Here is a 13,219-nt window from a genome sequence, read left to right as displayed (position 1 = left end):
TTCAGAACTGCCCTTGCAGTCTGAACTAAGGTTATTTGAGTTTAATTATATTCAGTTTTCATTCATCCTTCTCCACATTCATGACATTGGATTCTTTTCCTCTGATTCTCTTTTGTCATCTTCATTCCTTCTCTATTCAGGTGTTCCACTCATTCCATCCCTCACCTGACTCCTTAGTTTCTAATGCCATTATTACATAATCACCCAGACATCTTTTATCACCTCCATCTTATTCCTCATTGGTTTATATTATGAATTGGATTACTACATTTCAGTTTGGTTCTTATATTTTCTTTAATTTCATTGGTTAGCTTTAAGATGATTTAAATAATGTTATGTTACTTTAGCAACAATCTTGATGTGGGCCGAGGAAGGCCAAAGGTACAACATATATAGAGAGTATTTTAATAAATGCATGAGACACTCAGACTCAGGCACAGATCTCGTCTCTTCGTTTAGTTATTCTCTGTCTTCTGTTCCTGATATGTTATGTTTGCTGTTAAGTTCCTGAGTTATGCTGTTTTAAAACTGATTATTATTCTCATCAAGTAGGTGTTTAGTTTTAAACAATACATATGGCGCATCGGCCTTTTGCTATTTCATTATCGGGGGGGGGGGGAGTATCGCGAATCCCCATTTATATGAGCCTTTAATGTGATGTTACAGGGATTCTTATTCATGGCGCCAATCTCTCCCGAATAAAATGCATAATAAGAGGGAGCGTATCCGAGCGTATATAGCAACAAAAGAATTTTCATTAGTAAATCCTATGAAATCAATTATAGACCACGGTAGGAAAATCTTCAGGGTTTGGACAATAAAAAAAATTGCTACACAAATAGCTTTATTATAATTTGTGATTATAGTATACTCCACTTGCGTATAAGAGGGGGGGGGGGGCTTGGGGCATGCCTAAACTCACCCCCCCCCCAAAAAAAAAAAAAAAATCCACGCGCGACCAAGACAAAAAATATGGAAAAGGGAGAATAAAGGAAATGGATAGGGTGCATGGGATATATTATTTTATAAATAGGCGTATATAAGCTATTTATGTCAATCTATTGCGATGCCATGTTTACCTTTATATTTATATCTATATACAGCAGGGGCGGATCAAGAATTTTCCAAAAGGGAGGGGGGCACATTTTCCCGAGGAAAAATTTGACAAGCCCCCCCCCCCCCAAAAAAAAAAAAATGGTTTCCAACCCCAAACAAGGATATTTCGTCCCAGAAAAAAATTGACGAGCAAAAAAAAAAAAAAAGTCTTCACTTTCAAGGGGGGGGGGGGCACACTTCTGTTTCAACTGCATTTTTACATTACGAATTTTAATTTGGGACGGGCCAGCTGTGCCCCCCCCCCCCTGGATCCGCCAGTGACATATACAGTTAAAAAACGGTCATTTTTTCTGTCTTGCTCAAAATTTGGCCCAATACGCCATGCACTGTCATACTCATAATTATTGATATTGATCTCAAATTTCCAAGATCGATGGTAACGGATAGGCCTATATGGTGTTTGGGTGTTGGTAGTATACAAAGAGTTGAGGGCGTGCGTCGCATCCACTGAAGCAATCAGTTGAGTACACCTCACTGATCTGAATTCAGATCAGTGGTACACTTCGATTTCCGCGAATCCATCCGGATTTATTATGCTAGCCTTTTGATTAAGGCCTCGCGACTTGGCCCCTTGGCTCGGCTATTCCTCGTCAAGCGGTGGCTGAGACGAGACTATAGTGCCCCCCCCCCCGGGGGGGGGCACTACCAGGGGCACTTACATTGACGAGTGGATACCATGCGCGACCAAAAAGAAACACGTAAAAAGGATGTCTTTTTCAAGATGTTGTTAAGGGTAGGGTTTCACACCGGCGTGATACTTGTTAAGGGGTGCATTTTTAGAAAATGGAAAAGACTTGTTTAGTGCTTTTCGAGACCCCATGGTCGCGCATGGTATCCACTCGTCAATGGAAGCTTGTGCCCCCCCCCCCCCCCGAGCTGGCAAACAACGAGAATTGGCAATACCCGAGTGAGCGCGAGAGCGAGCGACGTTTAGGGCATGGAAATAAAAGGAAGATATTCGGGGGCTGCATGGAAGTCCCCCCCCCAAAAAAAAAAAAAATGACGTGCTATATGAGCAAAACAAAAAACAAAAAAACTTGACTCACCATAAGGGTAAAAAAAACAACTTGGTCCTCTGACAAAATTAATCATCTGAAAGGGGCCAAAAAAAATTGTCTCAATTATAATTATGAGGAAAAAAAAATTACTCAAAGAAGAAAGGATTTTTTTGCATCAACACAAACTTCCAGCCCCCCCCCCCCCCCCTTGGATATCTAATGGTGCGTCGATCCTCTCACTCACTCGGCTTTTTTTTGCGAATAGTCTTTTTTTCCAGCCGGTAGGTATGCGATATAAAATATCGCAACAGACACAGGGCCTTGTTTAAAGGCTAGATATATGCCTTCTATACAGTTTTGCAAAGACCTATGCAGGCTATGCTTAGCGCGGTCACTGTTATGGTAGACGTACACCGAGGATATACGTGGAAATAAATTCAACTGCAAACTTTATTAGATGGGATAAGGGGCTTTCACAATTGCTCGCACCACCAATTGTGAAAGGGGCTACCACCAATTCTGTTTTCGACTGGTCTAGCTACGACCCGATTTTGGAAAACAAAAAATTAGTAAGCAAACATCGACACATGGAACATCTTAGTTACTGTGTAGCGTTCTAGATCATCGTTCAAATAATTATGTTCAAATATGTGACTATATGCTACCATCCTTATTGGAATAAAAAGCGAAATGAATATCTATAGTCGTAATGACGTCATAGCAATCGTCAAAACTTTTACTTTCATTGGATAGATGAGACCCAAACCCAAGATGTGAAAAAATTACCCACATGTTGTATATTTTTTAATTCCCAGGGCTTTTTCTAAGTGTATACTTTTTTTTTTATACGCACTGTAGAAGTCAACAGAGGGGATTTCAGTTGACTTTCATCATAACGCAATTAACAACATCCAAACCTTAGGATATCATTGGAAATAGCCGGGGATTGCAAACTGGACGTTGAAATCAAAACCATATAGTAAACATTCAATGAAAAGGAAATGAACTTGATCTGAGAAATCGACAGGAAAAACACTGAACTAGATAAAATTAAAGTAAGGCATTGATAAGACGAATGTGTAGAGTGTATTGATTTTTTTTTTATCTTGAATGGGTCAAATGGATCGACTGTTGACAGAAAACCAACGAAACAAAACACATTTTTGTACAGGACCTACAAAGTGGGCTTTCCAACAAGTCATGTTAATTTCTAGTTAGTTGTAATCTTGATTCTCATTACTATTGACCATGAGAGAATGTTTTTTTATTTGGGATATGCTGTTAAGATTCTAAGTGATCCCCAATCACATCCCACCCCTCTCTCTCTCTCTCTCCCTCCGTATGCACGATATCCACCCCCTTCTCTCTCTCTCTCCCTCCATGCGGGATTCCATGTACCGCAAATTTACCCCCCCCCCCCAATGTTTCACAACCTCTCTACCTGTACCACAATCTCAACCCCCTCCCTGTCCGCCCATCTCCCGGGGGACCCCCCTTTGGAACTCCCTTCTCACGTTCTTCATTTGACTCGGCCAACTGTTTTTTTTTTACCTTCACTGCGGATTATTCTGAAATTGCATGAGACATCATAATTATTTAGGGGAGCATTTCATGAAAGGATTTGTCAGGCGTTTTATCCGACAGTTACCATAGTAACAATGCCTCTATACTAATCCAAATCTAGGAAATATGTCAGATCTGACAACTTGTCAGACAAAATGTTGATGATAAGTGACCACTTGAGTTCATGATCTCAAGAACTATAAGCTTATACGAATTGCAATATTAATACAAGTCAGTACATACTTCAGAATTTTCAGAAACATCACTTGGACAGATGGATGGACAATTATGAAAACATACCAGTAATTATATTTTTTTTTGGGGGGGGGCTCCAAAATATTTATTTTTGTAAAAATTTTGTAGGCTACGTTCATACCTTTTTGTCCAATTTTTTTTAGCCATTTCGGGGACTCCAATTTTCGGGGGGGGGGGCTACCTTTCCACTTCTTAATAACTTTTTTTGTTGTCGTTGAATTTACTGATGACCACTTTCATGCTGTAAACATGCAGTTGCATTCATTCACATCATCATTACATCAATATAAAATAGCAGGACTAGGTTTACAGTCATACATAAAAAAAAGAAACAATACATAATTTCCACTTTAATTTTCCTGAAAATTAGTATTTATTGGCCAGATAATCTTTGCTCGTATCATTCATGATCATACTCCAAATATTGTCGGTACATGTAACAATATTTAGAATTTACATGTTCACTTTTCCTTCTAACACTGCATTTATTCAGCATCAGGAAAATATTGTATATAAAGAGGACAGCATTTAGTAATAACACATTATTTATCATTGTAATGCATATCATATTATAAGATCTACAAATTTTATTGGATACATACTGGCAAAGTGGCCTGGAAACTCTGACAAAGAATCTTTAAAAAAAGAAGAAAAAAAAAAGAAAAAGGAAATCACAATAGCAATTACTGGTTTATCTTCGCCACATAGTGATTTATAACACTAACAGAAACCACTGTTTTTGGAAAGTCTTGCGAGGAAACAGAATTTTACTTCTTTCCAATTTACATTACAGTGATTATCAAAAATGTCAAAAAAATCCATAACTTGCACATATTGAGGATTTGCTTTGCTTGACATTAACAACCCCCTACCCCCCCAAAAAAAATATAAGAATGACAAATTAATGATTCTTTTTAATTCACTGAGTATAAAAGCATTTTCCTATATTTTTATACTTAATTAACCACCTATTGAAGAAATATTAAGTGAAAAAATATACAGCTTTCAAAGAAAGTCAGAACAAAATAACGACACAAGAATTTTATTGTATGCCAGAACATCCCTAAATGAAATAATCTAAACTTCACCCTCTATAAATGTACTTGAATTAAAAATCTATTTTTACTACCTTTTGAAAAAAAAAAATGGTGGTGTAAAACAGCCAAAATAAACTGCCCGTATACCATTATTTGTAAAGTTACATAAAACATGATGGATACAAAAACGCATAATTGCTATAATTTGCCAAAAATAAATGCAATTATAGATAATATTTATATACAGTCAATCTACACAACTCTCATCACAGTCATTATGTTCTTCATTTAAATACATGTTAAAGCTTGAAATTAAGATTTAAAAGAGACTAGCTTTGCCCCTTGGAGCAAAAAACAAAATTTCAAGGATTATTAATTGGTTGTACAAATAACAATAGTCCTTTAAGACAACGCAGGCAACCACACACATCATAATTCCTTTAAAAAGTTTACACAAAAATATGACGGACTATAGAATTTACAATCATTCATATACAAATTGTATGAAAAAATACTTTCGTTAGTGTTCAAAACTCAAGCTTTTAAGTTTTGGAGCTTTGGGCCTACCAGACTCTTTCATTTAGACAGTTAAGACCAAACACAGTTTCTTGACTGATTATAGTGATAAACATATAATAATGATACAGAATAATAAAGCTCTTGACCTCAAATGGAACATTTACATGTGACAGAATTATTCAAGTCAGCAAAAAAAATCTATATATATGAATGTACACTGTAATACCATGGACCTACTACAGTTGTAGTAGGTCCTTGGTAATACAAGTATATTGAATTCACTTATTGACATATTAAGGGAAATGTACCACGACGTCATAATGGCAATACAAGGAGAAAATGTAATATAGTTTCATTCATTCATTCATTGCTGTTAATTCAAACAGATTTCCTTGATAAAGCAGTCGGGATACTAATACAAAAATATACCAATGAAATTCAACAAAAGTCCACCAGCAGACAAGAGAGGAAAGATGTAACATAAAAATTCTTTAACTCCAAGCTCCACTGATAATTATGTTTAGCGCTATTTCTTTTTATCAAAACAGGCTTGACGTCAGAGGGACTTCCCCTTAAAGATTGAAGGAGAAACAAGAGTTACATTAATCTAATTTTGAAATAATAAATGCAGACATAAATGCAAAGTAAATTATCTGTGTCATGGTGTTAGGATACACTGTGTATTCTTTCTTGGGAATATGTTAGTCCCGAAAAGGACCACCGGAAAGAGTTTGGGTGGACTATTTCAGGACCAACATTTGCCCACAAAAGAATGGTGTAGCATGAAACCATGACACTCTTCTTCTTTGCTATGGAAACTTTCAGAAGTTGCAATTTAAACAGAGTGCCGATTCTCATTAAGTAGACCACAACAAATGGATACTTAAACCTACCTGAATCCCCACAAATACCATACAAATCCCCTCTATTTCAGGCCTACATAATTATATGCACAACTGTGGAGAATTTGGCATCAAACAAAATAACTGAACACGGCTAGCTCTGTAGTCTTTACCATGAGAAAATAAGGTGTTTGCCTCTTCATTTTCAATGTCATAACTAAGAAATTAAACAAAACAAAAAAAGATTTCTAAAAATGTTTTCGAAATTGGAATTGCCACATGGGCACATGGCTATTCTGTTTAGCATTGCAAGTGGAAAACTACATGTTAAATTTAAATTGTCATTTTTTGTTCATTACATATAATAAAAAATAAGTGAAATATCATCTAAAAATAATAAAAAGAAAGAGCTAGAAGGAAATATTCACAAAAATATATATATTTACAGCAATCATATAATATGGAAATTGGAATCCAGTAAATCATAATCATTTTCAGGAACATAAACTCATGCTTACAATATCCTACATGTTCCACCAAAATTAAACATACAAAAATTACAAATTTTCAACTCATAGGTTAAATAGAATGGTAATACAAAAATTTCTAACATTTATATTAGACATTTCATCCTTTCTCTTAATGTATGAATCATTTAATCTATAGAGTGCTTTCTCGCTTGGATCTATTCATCGTGTTACGTAATTCATACAGGCACCAAGTGCTGGATTTACAGAAATATTCAGTGAAATCCTTGGTTTTGATTGGCCGAGAAGCACCGATCACTGACTGTTACTATGGTAACTGTAATAAAATCAAAGCTTGTAAGTGATGATAAATGTCAAGAAATGTTGCTCAGAACAGTAAACTTTGCACAAAGCACTTTAATATGTGTGTAGACTTAAAATTATGGATAGGATGAACTCATAAACAGTAGTCTGGGTATTATCAAGACATCTTTGACTTTGACATTTATTATTACGCAATATAAAAAAGATATTCCAAGTACATTTTAACTACATCAATGACCTAGTTTTTTTTTTGGTTCTTTATCAAACCTCAGGACTCTTGACTGTTTTGGTCCATATAAATATTTTAACATTATATAGATCACCATATAGTCCTATATAAACTTTGCTATAGGCTCAACACGTAAGATTGCAGCAGTACTTAGAAATGCAATGCTAAAAGCAATATGAAACCAGGATAAATATCTCACTATTCTTTGACAAGGGCACTGAATAGACAGTGTAAATAATGAACAATGATCATAAAACCAAGCCATGATATATGTATTTATTCTGCTCTTTTTTATATTACATGTATCTTGTCATTACACTTCCTTGTGTAAATGAAAAAAAATTGTTCAGCATGAGTACATACCTATAGCTTCTGACAGTTGTGTGAAATCTGAGTCGGTGCTCGATAAAAGCATGTTTCCTTTCCAGGAAGATATGTAGAAATAATATTCAACACAGGTCACAGATGAAGCAATTATCAGTACGCTGAAATCAATTGCCAATATCATTTTAACAGGAATATACAGGTTTTACAGAAATCAATAGAGAATTTTTCATCATGTAGGCTTCAATAGAATCACATGCCAGTCAGCAGAAATTTGATCATTTCTTTGATCTATACCAAGTGCAATAAAGCTAAATTGTATAATTACTTTACTATAGATGATATGTTCAGATCTATATTTAAGCAATATCATGTAATGTGTATAAGAATTGACAAATCAAGTTAACTCAACCTACAAGTCTTTATTGTGGCTCATACTGACTTGTGCAGGAAAAAAAATGTGTTAAAGACGTCACATCTTAATAAGACTTTAAATGCAACCAAATATATTTCTCAAAGTGATAGGTTTACATGTACTGAACATTATCACAAAAAGAACATTTGAAGAGGTAAGAAATCTTAGATATCATATTACACATAAATTTCTTTCAAATGGTTTTCACATTGGTTGCCTGACATTAATTGTGAGCAATGCAATCATGTGCAAAATATATTCCAACCAAATGGTCCCAAACGGTTGCGCAACCAATTGTGAAAGCCCTATACATGTATATAATATATGCAAAAAAATGCACTAAGTCAAAACTAATTCACTTCTACTTATACAGGAGGTTTTATGTGTTCATAACTCTCTTTCCATGTTTAATCAATTTAACAGAACAAATTAACAGTGATTTTTCCAATGATGCACGTAGCCAACTTCCTTGAACTCTGCTTTGTTTGTTGCAGTAATTATTTATACAGGTAATTTGTCTTATGTAAAGCCCACTGGCTAACTATTTTGAGTTCTAAAGGAATGTGCACTTGTTTCTATAAGGGTTCAATGCACATGTAAACAACATGACACTGGTCAAAACACAGAATATCAGCCTTTTCTCCCTTTAATTTATCTCTTTGTCTTTTACAACCGTTTTAAAGCCCTTTTGAAAATAACTTCAATAAACCCAAAGCAAAATGCTTAAATGATCAAAGTAAAAGTGGCTTTAGAAAGAGAGATAATTTGCATCATTTTTGCCATGTTTACTTACATGTACATGTAACTTCCTTGATTACATATTTGGGGGGGGGGTGGAATTTACATAATTTCATGCTATATGGAAAATATGGTTACATTTATAGGTTTTTTTTATTTAATCAAAATGCAATTTATTTTACATATCAAATTATGGTTCAATATTTTTAAGATAAATTTCTCTATAATGCCGGAGGAGGGGTGGGAGTAGACTGTCCAAACCAAAACTGGATTTATAATCTGTTGGATTCCTAATAGGCATGACCATTAAAAGGATATTCATGTACATGTACCTACTTCGGCACTAATAGGAATCATGTACTACAAAGCTTCATAAAACAGAAGTTGTGATAATGTGCAAATTAATGCATGTACATTATTATTCATTCATCATTAGATCTGGCTGCAAAATATGCTTGAGATACTGAAAAAAAAGCAATGGAAGTAATTCTAACATCCCTGCTTTTTTTTTCTGACTTACGCATGGAAGATAAACTTCTGAAGATAATAGGGCCCATAACAAAAACACATTGCGATTGATTCTATAATCAATTTGTATGCTTGAGAGCACTTACTTGTACATGTAATAATCAATGAAATCAAGCGTAAAAATCAGACAATGGTTTATCACTAAGATTTTTGATACAGGGTCCTGTAACAATTAAGCTTAGCAACGGATTGTGAGGCTGATTTTTTACATTTATCACATTCATAATCAATATGACCTGGGGGCCGTTGCAGAAAGAGTTGCGTTTAAACGCAATAAAAAAAATCAATCGCAAGCCCCAAATGCGCGCTGTTGATTGCTTGAAAATCAAGTTGCGCATGATTTTTAGAGTTGCGAATGATTTTTAGAGTTGCGATTGATTGCAACTCTTTCTGCAACGGGCCCCTGACCAATCAAAGCTTTGCAATACTAAGCCCTGGGCCCCGCTACACAAAGATTAGCGATTAATCGCCAAGTTGAAAGAACCATTCTGATTGGTTCCCAGTCAGTCCACCGAGCAAAACAATCATGCAACAATGATCTTGATAGGTCATTTCATTTAGCAATTAATCGCTAACCTTTGTGTTACGGGACCCAGGTCATGAGAATGAATAGTGAAAGAAACTGCCTCAAAGTGATTGTCGATTAAAGTACACCCTTCGCTGTGTCGAGTCACATGCACTGCACATGGATATGCATGTATGGGACTACATAAAGATGTTACGCCCAACCATTTCAACTATTTTGGGGTCACATTCAAAATGTAAATGCTTCTAAAGAGCAATCTGTAGCAGGATTTTTAGTGGGTTTCACTCCAATATTCTTTCAAATTATAACCTGAAAAAAACTTGAAAACTAACGATTGTTTTCTTTTTTCCCACAACAGATGCTCTCCTCAACTACCACCATTAAGTTGAAAAGGTGATCAGAACGGGACACTTACGTTGAAATATCAATATTAGCACCAAGTATAAAAAGAAAAGGCACAAGCAACTCATCAAACGGTTTAATTATCCATACAAATGGTGGTGGCCCTATGCTGACATCAATTTACATATAACTCGATAAACAGTTCAAAATTGAGCCATCTTCAACTCATGATTATTCTTGCAATTCCCCCATAATGCTACCTCATTTCATTAACATGGATAGAAAACAGAAATAAATCATGAATCTGACAATTGGTGATGTCAATTACTTTCCCAACGAGCAAGGTTTCTTGAAATACTACCATTCACTACATACTGTACATGTATGTGTAATTAACTCACTTTTTTGGTTGTGATTAATAGTGTATGAAAAAAACTTAATAACACTGCCTTGGATCATCAGGGTAGAAGTGCAATTATTTGTTTTACTGTTAAATCTAAATAAATTAACAAATATCATCAGGTTCCAAGAATGCCTTAACTTTCATACATGATAACCCAACCCTTTTGGATCTCCATATGGTACTATGGTACCCTGATAACACTATTCTTGTGCCATGCCAACATTGTGCCCTTGGTATACTGATGAATATGCCTTTCATATTGCTTTAATACATTTCTACAATTTTTTTAACATAAAATATATTTAAAGGGGAAGTTCACTGTAATGTCAACTTTCCTTTAATGAGTAATTGTCAATTTACCCATAAACCCTTTGGCCAATCAAAAACTGCAGCATTAAGATTTTTCAGAGTTTTTTTCCCCCTTTGATTGTTTTCACATGGAATCAACGATATTGCAGAATATTAAAACTAATTCAGACCTGTACAGGGAAGCTCAGCAACATTTTGAAGTGTTTAGACATGGTTACAGATACCACCCGACTTAGTTAATAAATGTGAATTATGTTATCAAACTAAAATATGAAGGATTATCAAAAGCTACGCAGTCAAACTAAAAAAAAAAAATCAAAAAATAATTTCATGATGACTACGTCATAATGAATACATTTTGACAGTGATTTGTGACGTCATAAGTCTGTTTGCACATGATTGAATAAAGAAATTTTGCGATATCTTTAATAAATAAGATGTTAAAAGAAAATTATAAAAAAATGTTTCAGCCAGGCAAATGATCTCCTGTCCCCATGTTCATGTTGGTTGTCCACGGACACTGTATACACAATGCTCAATGTTGCTGAGCTTCCGTATTGAGATTACAAGCACGTCTAAACAATTCTTGATTAAAAAAAAGGGATTACTGAATTATCAAATAATGTACTTGAGTAAAATCCTATCAATACTAACAAAAATTAAGCAGCAAAATTTTGTTTTACTAAAAACTTGTATTAGCATCTATCCCATTTGAAAAACTAGCATGTTTGGTATAATACATGGACAATGTATACATAAAAATGTGTATACAAACATTTGGCAAAGTAATGGTTTTCTAAGTCTCATCAATGCACCGTTGATCTTTAAGAAAGTTTTTATTTTAAATATGAAGATCACACTATTCGTAGTGATCATGATGTGCAATTCTGATCTACACAAATGACATGATTATTCCTTTTCCTTATCAGTCAAACTTGCGCTGAAATTTAATAAGATTTTCATTTATTTGTCTACTTTATAAATGCTCATATTAAATTGTACTTTTTATGAAGATGAATGTGTCAGGATTACAACAACTAAATGATATTTTAAATGAAATGGTATTTAATGGGGGGTCAAATAATATTTATATCAAAGATACCACACATTTACTATGAGTTTGACATCTCAAACATGTATATGACAGAAAGACATATGAGGAATTTCTACAAACTTCTGCATTTCTCAGTGCACCTCTACATGTGTGATCTGGGCGCTGTTTCACAAAGAGTGAAGTGCGACTTAAAGTCATGATTAGGCACCAGCACACACATTATTTAAACACGCAACCTCACTGACAAACGATTACACAACAGTGTGCACCCACACTCAACTGGGAATTCAAGTGTGATTTTAAGTCACATTCATTTTTTTTTTGGTGAAACAGCACCCTGATGAACATGTGCTGTTGATTGTTATTGTTTTCCTGTCAGCAGCGAATGAAGGCGGCTGCTTGGTCACTAGGACATAATGAAGGCAGGCTTGTGGGGGGGGGGGGGGTTCTAGTGCATGTGAGGATCTAACACTTTTACGTAGTTCTTGGGAAATATACCACTTCGGACTCCACCGGCTGTTCTAATCTCACCCTTCCACCAGTCGTCGTGCTGCCTTGCTATTAGGGTGATTATCTCGTTCTGCTGGAAGGAGAGCTCCGATGGATCTTGCGAATCAAAGTTGTATAAGGCCTTGCACTTCTCCAACTGCAAGACAATATAAAATACATTATTTAACTCAAAACTAGATTGATACTCAACTGCACAGAGTCAAAGTTTATGCCTCCGCCATTGCCAGATCAATTGTTAAACTTTTACATTTTAAAAAGATTTCATGACCTTGTGACCCCAAATTCTACTCAGATCATCCTCATATATTCATACAAGAGTAAAGTATGAACTTGATCCCACAGATGGTTCTATCATCGCAAAACAAAAGAGGAAAAGAGTACTAAAATAGCACATACAAACATCAAAGGACAGACAAAAAAAAAATTGGTGATATATAAAGGTCATGTCAACACTGTACAACTACATAAACAAATCCTTTGTTATGTTGTACAACCTAAATTCATGAATCGTCAATATTGGCTATGACTATGCCAAAGACTTGGTGGTGTATGCAAACACATATAGCAGAGTGGTTTATAACTTACGTCAACTGACATTTCTTCCTTCTTCCAAGTAAGGTTGACATTTGCAATGCCACACCGGTGAGGGACTTCCCCTTTTTCTGACTTATTCATTTTGTTTGATTAGATAAATGATTTAATGTACCTTTCAATGGGACA

Source organism: Lytechinus pictus, chromosome 10 (genome assembly GCF_037042905.1).
Source record: "Lytechinus pictus isolate F3 Inbred chromosome 10, Lp3.0, whole genome shotgun sequence".
Lineage (NCBI taxonomy): Eukaryota > Metazoa > Echinodermata > Echinoidea > Temnopleuroida > Toxopneustidae > Lytechinus > Lytechinus pictus.
Note: the sequence above shows the minus strand (reverse complement) of the source record.